The sequence below is a fragment of the Nesoenas mayeri genome (genome assembly GCF_963082525.1).
Source record: "Nesoenas mayeri genome assembly, contig: SCAFFOLD_183, whole genome shotgun sequence".
Lineage (NCBI taxonomy): Eukaryota > Metazoa > Chordata > Aves > Columbiformes > Columbidae > Nesoenas > Nesoenas mayeri.
Genome location: NW_027660038.1, coordinates 1 through 7,603, shown reverse-complemented (window position 1 = coordinate 7,603; position 7,603 = coordinate 1).

Sequence of the window (7,603 nt, the reverse complement as noted above, 5' to 3'; positions counted from 1 at the left end):
GCTGAGGGGACAATGGGACACACGTGGGGACACCCATGGGGACACCCCCCGGGATGCTGAGGGGACAATGGGACACACATGGGGACACAAGGGGACACCCCCCGGGATGCTGAGGGGACAATGGGACACACATGGGGACACCCATGGGGACACCCCCCGGGATGCTGAGGGGACAATGGGACACACATGGGGACACAAGGGGACACCCCCCGGGATGCTGAGGGGACAATGGGACACACATGGGGACACATGGGGACACCCCCCGGGATGCTGAGGGGACAATGGGACACACGTGGGGACACATGGGGACACCCCCCGGGATGCTGAGGGGACAATGGGACACACATGGGGACACATGGGGACACCCACTGGGACACTGAGGGGACAATGGGACACACATGGGGACACATGGGGACACCCCCCGGGATGCTGAGGGGACAATGGGACACACATGGGGACACCCATGGGGACAACCCCCGGGATGCTGAGGGGACAATGGGACACACATGGGGACACATGGGGACACCCCCCGGGATGCTGAGGGGACAATGGGACACACGTGGGGACACATGGGGACACCCCCCAGGATGCTGAGGGGACAATGGGACACATGTGGGGACACATGGGGACACCCACTGGGATGCTGAGGGGACAATGGGACACACATGGGGACACCCATGGGGACACCCCCCGGGATGCTGAGGGGACAATGGGACACACATGGGGACACATGGGGACACCCCCCGGGATGCTGAGGGGACAATGGGACACACATGGGGACACATGGGGACACCCACTGGGATGCTGAGGGGACAATGGGACACACATGGGGACACCCATGGGGACACATGGGGACACCCACTGAGACACTGAGGGGACACAGTAACACCAGCAACACCAACCTCAGTCACCTCCAGTCACCTCTAGTAACACCAGTAACACCAACTCCAGTCACACCAGTAACACCAGCAACACCAACTCCAGTACCTCCAGTAAACAACAGTAACACCAGTAACCCCAGCAACACCAACTCCAGTCACACCAGTAACAGCAGCAACACCAACTCCAGTACCTCCAGTAAACAACAGTCACACCAGTAACACCAGCAACACCAACTCCAGTCACCTCCAGTCACACCAGTAACCCCAGCAACACCAACTCCAGTCACTCCCAATCACCCCAGTAACACCAGCAACACCAACTCCAGTCACCTCCAGTAAACACCAGTAACACCAACTCCAGTCACACCAGTAACACCAGCAACACCAACTCCAGTCACCTCCAGTAAACAACAGTAAACCCAGCAACATCAGCTCCAGTCACCCCCAGTCACACCAGTAACACCAGCAACACCAACTCCAGTCACACCAGTAACACCAGCAACACCAACTCCAGTCACACCAGTAAACAACAGTAACACCAGTAACACCAGCAACACCAACTCCAGTCACACCAGTAAACAACAGTAACACCAGTAACATCAGCAACATCAACTCCAGTCACCCCCAGTCACACCAGTAACACCAGCAACACCAACTCCAGTACCTCCAGTAAACAACAGTCACACCAGTAACCCCAGCAACACCAACCCCAGTCACCTCCAGTAAACACCAGTAACCCCAGCAACACCAGCTCCAGTCACCCCCAGTCACACCAGTAACAGCAGCAACACCAGCTCCAGTACCTCCAGTAAACAACAGTCACACCAGTAACCCCAGCAACACCAACTCCAGTCACCCCCAGTCGCACCAGTAACACCAGCAACACCAACTCCAGTCACACCAGTAACACCAGCAACACCAATTCCAGTCACCTTCAGTCACACCAGCAACACCAGTTCCAGTCACCTCCAGTCACACCAGCAACACCAACTCCAGTACCCCCAGTTACACCAGAACTCCCAGTAACTCCAGTAACACCAACTCCAGTACCCCCAGTAACCCCAGCAACACCAACTCAAATCACCTCCAGTAACACCAGTAACATCAACTCCAGTCACCCCCAGTCACACCAGTAACACCAGCAACACCAACTCCAGTACCCCCAGTTACACCAGAACTCCCAGTAACTCCAGTAACAGCAACTCCAGTACCCCCAGTAACACCAGCACCCCCAGTAACCCCAACCCCAGTCACCTCCAACACCACCAGCGATCCCAGTAACACCAGCACCAGCAACACCAGTAACACCAGTAAGTCCCAGTGGCCGGTCCCTCCCGTCCCAGCTCCGCTGTGGGGCGTGGCCGGGGGGCGTGGCCGGGGGGCTGGGGGCGTGGCCTGGGGGGCGGAGCCACATCCCACGCACCTGCCCCACATCTGCCACCCCACGAGCTTCGGGGGACCCAGGCGTCCGGGCCCCCCAAATCCAGCCCCACAGCTCCTCCCCGCACAGTGGACCCAGGCGTCCGGGGACCCACAAGTCCTCACCGCCGCCCCCCCCGCCCCGCAAAGGGGACCCAGGCGTTCGGGAGGGGACCCAGGCGTCCGGGCGGCCCCCCCCCGTGTGTTTATGGTTGCAGTTGCCGTGGTAACCAAACATCTGGGCGGGGGCAGCCAGATGTGGGGTCCGGCTGCCAGAGTGGGGGGGGCTCCCAGTAACACCAGTAACACCAGTAACGCAGCCCAGTTTGCCCCAGTGCTCCCAGTAACACCAGTAACCCCGGTGTCACCCACCCCAGTGACACCGGTAACCCCAGTGTCACCTGTCCCAGTGACACCAGTAACCGCAGTGTCACCTGTCCCAGTGACACCCGTGACACCAGTAACCCCGGTGTCACCCACCCCAGTGACACCAGTAACCGCAGTGTCACCTGTCCCACAGCTCCCAGTGACACCAGTAACCCCAGTGTCACCTGTCCCAGTGACACCAGTGACACCAGTAACTGCAGTGTCACCCATCCCAGTGACACCAGTAACTGCAGTGTCACTCATCCCAGTGCTCCCAGTGACACCAGTAACCACAGTGTCACCTGTCCCAGTGACACCAGTAACCACAGTGTTACCCACCCCAGTGCTCCCAGTGACACCAGTAACCGCAGTGTCACCTGTCCCAGTGACACCAGTAACCGCAGTGTCACCCGCCCCAGTGCTTCCAGTAACAACAATAACCCCAGTGTCACCTGTCCCAGTGACACCAGTAACCCCAGTGTCACCCGTAACCGCAGTGTCACCCGTCCCAGTGACACCAGTAACTGCAGTGTCACCTGTCCCAGTGACACCAGTAACTGCAGTGTCACCCGCCCCAGTGACACCAGTAACCCCAGTGTCACCTGTCCCAGTGACGCCAGTGACACCAGTAACTGCAGTGTCACCTGTCCCAGTGACACCAGTGACCGCAGTGTCACCTGTCCCAGTGACACCAGTGACACCAGTAACCGCAGTGTCACCTGTCCCAGTGACACCAGTAACCCCAGTGGCACCTGCCCCATAGCTCCCAGTAACATACTGGGGCTGTGACTCACCCCCCCCCCGCCCCCCCCACTGTTGTTTGTGCTGCAGGAGATGATGGGGGCGGGGGGGGGGACCTGGCCGGACGCCTGGGTCCACTACGGGGGGGGCAGGGGTCAGCCGGACGCCTGGGTCCCCTAGGTGTTTTAGGGGGGGGAAGTGGAGGACAGGGGATCCCGGACGCCTGGGTCCCCCATGGATGGTGGGATGGGGGGGGGTTGAGGATCCCGGATGCCTGGGTCCCCCATGGATGGTGGGGTGGGGGGGGTGGGGATCCCGGACGCCTGGGTCCCCCATGGATGGTGGGGTGGGGGGGGTTGAGGATCCCGGATGCCTGGGTCCCCCATGGATGGTGGGGTGGGGGGGGTGGGGATCCCGGACGCCTGGGTCCCCCATGGATGGTGGGATGGGGGGGGTTGGGGATCCCGGATGCCTGGGTCCCCCATGGATGGTGGGATGTGGGGGGTTGGGGATCCCGGATGCCTGGGTCCCCCATGGATGGTGGGGTGGGGGGGGGGTGGGGATCCTGGACGCCTGGGTCCCCCATGGATGGGGGGGGGGATCCCGGATGCCTGGGTCCCCCATGAATGGGGGAGGGGGGGATCCCGGACGCCTGGGTCCCCTAAGGACAGTGCGGGGGGGCGGGGGGGGGGGAAGGGCACGTGCATTCGCCACGAGGCCTGGCAGGGTCAGGAGGGGGTGGGGGCCCGGACGCCGGGGTCCCTGGGGTGTTGGGGGCAGGGCTGGGGGGGGGGAAGGGGGGGGGGGCCCGGACGCCTGGGTTCCTTGGCTAGGGCTGGTGTTTTGCTCATTGCCCAAGGGCTGGGTGGGCCCCACATATGTGGGGCTGGGGAGGGGGCCCGTGGGGTATATGTGGGGCTGGGGCGATGTGTGGGGCAGAGGTTGGGGGGCGGGGGGGGTCACCCTGGCTCAGCCCCACGGCGGCTCCTGCCAAGGAATTTCAACAGCGTGAGGTAATGGGGGGCGGGGGGGGCAGGGAGGGGACCCAGGCGTCCGGGGCGGGAGGGAGGGGACCCAGGCGTTCGGGGCGGGAGGGAGGGGAAGGAGGTGGGGGGGGGGGAGGGGGGGAGGCAGATGCACGAGACACGAGGTGGGGGGGGGGGGGGGGTGGGGGGAGTGTCACATGACAAGCACAACCCCCCCCACCCCCGATCTTCTGGGATCTCCTGGGTCCCCCCGCCCCACAGCTCCGGTCCCCCTGTCCCCAATGTCCCCAGTGTCACCATCCCAGTGTCCCCATGGAGCCCATGGGCTGTGGGTCCAGATCCCCCTATGGACCCCATGGGGTCCACGGGGGACACGGGGGACAAAGGGACACGGGGGACACGGGGAGTGGGGGACACGGGGGACAAAGGGAACGGGGGACACGGGGAGTGGGGGGACACGGGGGACACGGGGAGTGGGGGACACGGGGAGTGGGGGACACGGGGAGTGGGGGACACGGGGAGTGGGGGACACGGGGGACAAAGGGAACGGGGAACACAGGGAGTGGGGGGACACGGGGAACACGGGGAGTGGGGGACATGGGGGACAAAGGGAATGGGGGACACGGGGAGTGGGGGACACGGGGGACAAGGGGAGTGGGGGACACGGGGGACACGGGGAGTGGGGGACACAGGGGACAAAGGGAACGGGGGACACGGGGAGCGGGGGACAAAGGGAATGGGGGACACGGGGAACACGGGGAGTGGGGGACACGGGGGACAAAGGGAATGGGGGACACGGGGGACACGGGGAGTGGGAGACACGGGGGACACGGGGAATGGGGGACACGGGGGACAAGGGGAGTGGGGGACACGGGGGACACGGGGAGTGGGGGACACGGGGGACAAAGGGAACGGGGGACACGGGGAGTGAGGGACACGGGGGACACGGGGAGTGGGGGACACGGGGGACACGGGGAATGGGGGAAACGGGGAACGGGGGACACGGGAAGTGGGGGACACGGGGAACGCGGGACAAAGGGACACGGGGAGTGGGGGACACGGGGAGTGGGGGACACGGAGAGTGGGGGACACGGGGGACAAAGGGAACGGGGGACAAAGGGACACGGGGGACACGGGGAGTGGGGGACACGGGGGACAAAGGGAACGGGGGACACGGGGAGTGGGGGACACGGGGGACAAAGGGACACGGGGGACACGGGGAGTGGGGGACACGGGGGACAAAGGGAACGGGGGACACAGGGAGGTGGGGGACACGGGGGACAAAGGGACACGGGGGACATAGAGAATGGGGGAAACGGGGGACACGGGGAACACGGGGAGTGGGGGACACGGGGGACAAAGGGAGCGGGGGACACGGGGAATGGGGGGACACGGGGAGTGGGGGACACGGGGAACCAGACAAGTTCCGGGGGTCTTGGGGCCCCGGACGCCTGGGTCCCCGCCGGTTCGTGCAGGACACGTGGGTCCCATGGGCTGTGTGGACCCCGGTGGGGGACACGGGGGGGTGTGGGGTGTCCCACGGGGGTCGCGGGGTCCCCTGTTTCGCGTCCCCTCCCCCCACACCCCCGCGCGGCATCCGGCGCTTTCGTTTTCAACCCTCGGAGCCGGGATCTGCCCGGCGCTCGGTGACGTCATTGCGGCGGCGGGCGGCCATTGGCGGGCGGGCGTGCGGCGGCGCCAATGGCGGGGAAGGGGAGGGGCTGGGGCTGTGAGGTCAGGGGGGAGGGGCTGGGGAAAGGGGCGTGGCCGAGAAAGTGAAAGTGAGCGGCGGGACCGAATGGGACCAGGTGGGACCGGGTGGGACCAGGTGGGACCAGGTGGGACCGGGTGGGACTGGAGCACTGGGCTGGGCTCTGGGGGCTGAGACTGGACTGGGAGCACTGGTGTTAACTGGTGGTCACTGGTGGGCCACACTGGTGTCACTGGTGGTCACTGGTGGTCACTGGTGGGCCACACTGGTGTCACTGGTGTCACTGGTGGTCACTGGTGGTCACTGGTGACATCCCCAGGTTGCCAAGGACAGTGGCAGGAGCTGCACTGGTGGTCACTGGTGGTCACTGGGGGCCACTGGTGACCTGCACTGGTGGTCACTGGTGGTCCCTGCTGAGCCGCACTGGTGTCACTGGTGGCCACTGGTGTCACTGGTGGTCACTGGTGGTCACTGGTGACATCCCCAGGTTGCCAAGGACAGTGGCAGGAGCTGCACTGGTGGTCACTGGTGGTCACTGGGGGCCACTGGTGACCTGCACTGGTGGTCACTGGTGGTCCCTGCTGAGCCGCACTGGTGTCACTGGTGGCCACTGGTGTCACTGGTGGTCACTGGTGGTCACTGGTGACATCCCCAGGTTGCCAAGGACAGTGGCAGGAGCTGCACTGGTGGTCCCTGGTGGTCACTGGTGGCCACTGGTGACCTGCACTGGTGGTCCCTGGTGGTCCCTGCTGAGCCGCACTGGTGTCACTGGTGATCACTGGTGGTCCCTGCTGAGCCGCACTGGGAGCACTGGTGGTCACTGGTGGTCACTGGTGGTCCCTGCTGAGCCGCACTGGGAGCACTGGTGGTCACTGGTGATCACTGGTGGTCCCTGCTGAGCCGCACTGGGAGCACTGGTGGCCACTGGTGATCACTGGTGGTCCCTGGTGAGCTGCACTGGTGGTCACTGGTGATCACTGGTGGTCACCGGTGACATCCCCAGGTTGCCAAGCACAGCGCCGGGATCCTCACTGGTGGTCACTGTTGGTCACTGGTGTCACTGGTGACATCCCCAGGTTGCCGAGCACAGCACTGGGATCCTCACTGGTGGTCACTGGTGGCCACTGGTGGTCACTGGTGACATCCCCAGGTTGCCAAGCACAGCGCCGGGATCCTCACTGGTGGTCACTGGTGGTCACTGGTGGTCACCAGTGGCCACCGCCGCTCCGGCGCCCCCTCCATGGCGCTGCTCCACACCGCCCGCGTGGGCGCCATCCTGCTGCTGGTTGATGCGGCGCTGCTGGCGGCGCTGGCGCGCGTGGCCCCGGCGCTGGCCCGCGCGGGCCCGGCGGCCCCGTGGCTGGAAGCCGCGACGCGTTTCCCGGCGCTGACCGCGGCCTCGCGGCTGCTGGCGCCGGGGGGACCCCGCGGTGCCGCCGCGGCGCTCGCCGTCGCCCCCGCCATCGTCATCACCATCTGGAGCCTCCTGGTGGGCGCCG